At 37.5% G+C, this 5,704-nt stretch overlaps 1 non-coding gene across 1 annotated transcript; it reads right to left on the reverse strand.

Annotated features, from left to right (window-relative positions):
• Positions 1 to 2,848: 2,848 nt before the first annotated feature.
• On the reverse strand, positions 2,849 to 2,954 carry LOC124889930. Its single transcript, XR_007048842.1, has one exon. It is a non-coding gene; the product is annotated as a small nucleolar RNA R71 (small nucleolar RNA).
• Between the last annotated feature and the right edge of the window lie 2,750 nt (positions 2,955 to 5,704).

Consider the following 5,704-nt stretch of genomic DNA (forward strand, 5'->3'; position numbering starts at 1 on the left):
CTTTTGAAACACTATGCCCCCAACATGTTTGATAAAATGCCTATGATAATGCTTTTACTATATTATTGGACTTTTAATGGAACTATTGAATGGTATGATTTGGTAATGTAACCCTAAATTGTAAGAATGGTTTAAATGGTTTGGAATGATTAAATGATAAGATTTGGTGGTCATGGTTATGGTCAAATAAACTTCCTTGTGGGGTACAATGGAATCCCCCAAGTAAACATGATAATGAATACTTGTGGGGTACAAGGGAATCCCTTAAGCAAACTTGATAATGGAACACTTGTGGGGTACAAGGGAATCCTCCAAGTAAACTTGATAATGTAATCTATGGGTACATGAGAATCCCTTTACATATAGAGGTTGTCTAAGGACATTGCTTGCAAGCTATAATTGCTATGAAGATACCACTACATTTAGCCTTGGTTAATAATAATGGAATAATGGTTTAGTTGGATGATAATGGTTTAAATTTGGCAAAAATGGCAGGGTGTGATAGATAATCATGAAGGTGGACAAAAAATGGAAACTTAGTTTTGCTGACATGAGTGTCGGTCATAGAAACCATACATGATACTATTAGGTACACGGGAATCCTCAAAGTAAATTGTACATATGTATCGTCGAGAGCGAAGGGTACTTGGGAATCCCTTACTCTTATGGTATCTATGGTTCGTGCGCCTAAATGCATCGGGGCCCATTCAGGGGGTTACACTAGACCCATATAGCCCATGGGTGATTTTATGATAGTTAAGCTACACATACCTAGGTTAATGGTTTTAAAGTCATGCTAAACCCGATTCCCTTTCCCAGCATAATTATATATGTATATATATATGTATGTATGTATGGTTTGTATGCATGTGGTTGGTTGATGAGTGGTGATTTTACCACTCATTCTCACTCAACATTCGTGTATATTACCTTGTTTCGAATGAATCAATGAGACATATTCATGAGTAAATGCACTAATATCCACTCTTTGCAGGCATAGAGTTGAGGAGATTAAAAGGTGTGGATTAGAGTTAAAAATGATATAAAAAGAAGCAAAGAAGAGTGCAACTGAAGACCTGGACTACATCAGCCTCGGTTACCGCAACCGTGGTCATCAATCTGTAGTCGCGGTCAGTTAACACAATGCCATCGCGGCACACAACTGCTGTCGTGCGGATGCGGTTGTGGACAGACATGCGTAATTGCGGTCATGCGGGTATATGGCTAGGGGAAGATCTGTAAAACAACTTAAACAAATCCCAAACCATATATAAAAAAAAACCCTTTCTTCTTTGGGTATTCCTTACCTTAGAAGTATCTTTGAATTCTAGACTTGAAACCCTAATTGGAAAAGTGTGTAATCAACTTTGGAGGCTAAAGTTCTTAGGATTTGTATGAAAAATGAACACTTTGGATAATCCTTATGGTATATCTATCTTTACTTTCTTCATGAGTAGCTAAGTAATTTAGTCTTGGGATTATGTTGAACTAGACTGTAATCTGTGTATAGGTATTGATGTGTTTGCATGATTGTTAGTTTTTGAGTAAGGATTCCACCATTGCTTGAGCTTATGAGTTGGAGTTTGATGGGTTAAAGACCCAAATCTCCAAATGGGTTTGATGGGTGAAAACTCCAAACTTTAGAAACCCTTTATCATCCTCAAAAAAGGGACGAAGGTGAATATGAGGTAACCTATAACATCCTTGAAAGAGGGTTATACGGGTACAAGACAATGATGGACAATTAAACCTATGGTTTTCTCCCTTTTGCAATCTTAGAAATAAGTGTATTAAGAGTGCAAATCATGTCAAGAGCATTATCTTAGAAATAGGGACGCTTAATTGAGGTTTTGGGTGATTATGAATTTCACACTTGTTAGGTGCTTGAAAGAGCCAATGGATGAAATCATTGTGGTTTTATCGAAAGATTGACCACAATGACCTTCGACATAGCCTATCCCTTAGTCAACAACTAAATTTCATGCTAAACCATCATTAACCTACATGCTTTTACCTTTAGGTAGACATAATTCCAAGATTTCCCCCAACTTTGTTGCTTAAGACAAAAGTGTTATCTCCTGATTATTTGCTAAAGATCGTACAAAAAGTTCCCAAACTAATCCCCCATTTTATTTTACATATCATTTTTGTTAGCATTCCGGATAATCTCATAGTAATTTGAGCACCCATAGTGTTTGAAGTCTGTTATTTGCTCCTTGAGATTCGACCCCAATTCAAATTAGGTTACGTGACAACGACCGTCTCACTCCTCAATTATGGAAGTGAGTTGAGCATTATCAAAATAACGCCATTGTCAGGGAGTGAAATATAGATTTTGCTTGTGTGGTGTCATTCTTACTTGGGAATACCCGAAGTGGTATAATTTACTTTATTTGTTATTTTTGAATCTTTTGTAGGCAATCAAAGTGTAAACGGAGAAATGAGCGATAACGAAAGCAATATGGCCCCCCCTCGATGCCCCTCTTGATTATGAAGGCCAATTAAATAAAGCGGGACAAACAAGCGCAATTCGCATTCCACCAACCAACAGGAATGGAGTGTTTCATGTGACTAGCATTGTGCTTCACACGTGGAAAATGAAAAGGGTTGTATGGGGGTCAAGCATATGAGGACCCAAATGTCCATTTGAAGAACTTTGTGGAAGTTTCTGCGCCATTTAACATAGCACATATTACACAAGAATCCATCCGGCTTTGACTTTTCCTATTCTCACTGACATGCTAGGTGGTTTTATGGCTTCGCTCACTTCCACCTGGCTCAATTACATCATGGGAAGAGCTTAACATGGTATTTCTTGATAGATACTTCCCACCACAAAGAATGCTTCAAATGCGGGATGAGATTGTGAACTTTCGATAAATGAATGGAGAACCATTATTTGAAGCTTGGGAGAGGTTTACTGGAAAGTTAGCCCAATGCCCAAATCATGAGGTCCCAAAAAAGATGTTCCTCGAGATTTTCTATTGGGCTCTTGATCTATTGAAAAAACGGTGGTGGATAATGCGGTGGACGACTCTATAGTGAGATTTCATAATCTTGCGGCCATACGATTGATAGGAGAAGTATCAAAAAAAAATTGGGGTTAGCATACTTGAGATACCGAAGCTTCCAAAACCCTTCCTACTACCTCCATGATGGCTAATGAACAAAGAAAATGAGAAAAAGAAACGGAGGAGAACATGGCCAAAATGATGACCCAATTTGAGCTCTTGACGAAGAATGTTATGGGTGCACCCACGAAAGCGGTAAACACCATAGCATCAAAATCTTATGAAGATGATGAAGAGGCAAAGAAGTTGGATGAAGAAATCCAGTACTTGGCAAGCTACTTGGGAGGTTCTCGCCCCATATATCAAAGGCAATGTAGGAACAAGGGTTGGATGGACCGTGACCGGGAGTGGGATTAGAGAGATTGTGATCGTGACTATGACCATTATGTCCCTCCTCATGTCGATCTAAATCCAAGGAATCTAGTGCCATTGTTCCCAAAAAGTTTAATACCAAGGATATGTTAGCAAGGATCTTAAATAGAGTAGATGTAACGCCCCGAAAAACAGGTCCCGGAGCGTCACCTGGTACTTGAGGCTACGAGTAGCCCCAAGTTAACCCTTTGAGCCATTTTCATTTAGTTCAACACAAATCAATGGGGTTTCCATAAATAACCCCCAAATATCAATAGAGTAATCATCATCCAAGAATAAAAGAATTTCAGAAAGATAACAAAATACGACTTATTAGTCAACTCCCAACATCTATACTAGTCTGACAAGCCTCTAAGAAAATCAATAAAACTAGCGAGCCATTGAGACATGCCCTAACTGGCTAATACTCAGTTATCAAATGTAAATAATTCTGTGAAACCAACATCAGACATCACGTCCTCGGAACATGAGGACTCACCACAACAGAGGATGTAGAATAGCATGCCCGAAGAATCACTGTCGAACCTGGAACTGAGCACCTGAACCTACATTTTGAGAAAATGCAGCTCACATCCGAAGATGTGGGTCAGTACCATGGAAAGGAACCGAGTATATGGGGGTGTATGCAGTTGTATAAACATCATCATCATAAATATTTATAAGAAATATGCAGCATATATGAAAGACTCACATAGCCCGAAGAAAATCATCATAATCATGAGAGGATGAAATAAGTACAATAACATATGTGAGCCATCATATAATTTGTCAATCACTTTCAGTTCATCAAGAATATCAATTCTCATAGTGTAAATATCATTTAAATCTTTCAAAAGAATAACTTTCACATTCCACTTTCAAATCACTTCACCATTCACCATAGACACAAGGAAACACACACACACTAGGAGATCCTATAACCGACATAAACCATGTGAGCTACATGGAGTCCAACGTACAATGCACGTTGGGGAGAGCCGTCCTATCCTTTCCATCGAAGTAGGACTATCGATATCAAATCCACACAAACTAATGATCACTATATAAATCAACCTCAGGCTCACTCCTACGGGGGCATGTAGTTCTAGGGAAGTAAGGTCGCTTTATACCTCCCACTCGGTGCTAAAGATTTCTTCCGGACTTAGCTCAGATTATTTAAAAGACAATCCAAAACAAAACAATTTCAGTAATATATAAATATACATCAGGAGCCATCATGCTTCCCATCTATCAAAATCAACCACGTTGTGGATTTCTTTCACACTCGAGTTCAAAATAAATCCCTTAAGACCAAAAGGTCAAATCATTTAAAATATCTCAAATATTCAACATCAACATGCTTATAACACACACTTTCTCAAAAAACACAATTTCCAATGGGGATTCACGACCCAAATATCAAAATCATGATAAATCTCATTCAAGATTCATGCTTTATATCTGCACACATATAAATTCATCTTTCAAAATCATAAGCATCAAGATTTCATAATAATCATCATAAGATATGGGTTCATACTTCAAATTCATAAAAAATTAAATAAAAATCATGCCTTTGTATAGAAAATTACTTTTGGGCACAAGAACGAAAGAGAGTTCTTGAATAAATTTGCAGAATTAATTGTGAACTTTTGAGGTTCTTGAAGTTGGATGTAGGAGCTTAAGGTTTTCTTTTTGAGGGAATTTGATGAAATATAACATATAATGCTTCTAATAGGATTTAATATAGGGTTTGGTTGGATTTTGGGTGAGGGGGAATGACTAAAACGCCCCTAAAAATCAAATAATTCTCAAATCTGTCCTTTGGTGGATTGTTTTGATAGTTTGAAGTAGATCAACCATAACGTTTTACTCCGATATCCAAATTGGATGAAACTAATTTCATTAGAAAGAGGACTCTCATATCTGTTCATTGATATATAGTATCTCACATAGATCATTGTGTACAAGGAGTTATGATCACGTGAAGTTGACCCACAAATTTGCTTTTGATAGACTGAAGTAGATAGACCATAACTTTTGGCTCCAATAGACAAATTGGATGAAACCAATTTCATTGGAAACAGGACTCACAGAGCTTTCCATTGATATTTAGTAGATCCCCCAGATCATTATGTACAAGGAGTTATGATCATTTAAATTTGGAGTAAAAATACGCAAGGCCTCAGTACTTTTTCCTGCACGTTTTACTGTTTACTATATTCATGATTCGATCAAAATGTTCATAACTCGTCGCTCGGGTGTCCGGTTTGGATGATCCA

The sequence above is a fragment of the Capsicum annuum genome, chromosome 12, assembly GCF_002878395.1.
Source record: "Capsicum annuum cultivar UCD-10X-F1 chromosome 12, UCD10Xv1.1, whole genome shotgun sequence".
Lineage (NCBI taxonomy): Eukaryota > Viridiplantae > Streptophyta > Magnoliopsida > Solanales > Solanaceae > Capsicum > Capsicum annuum.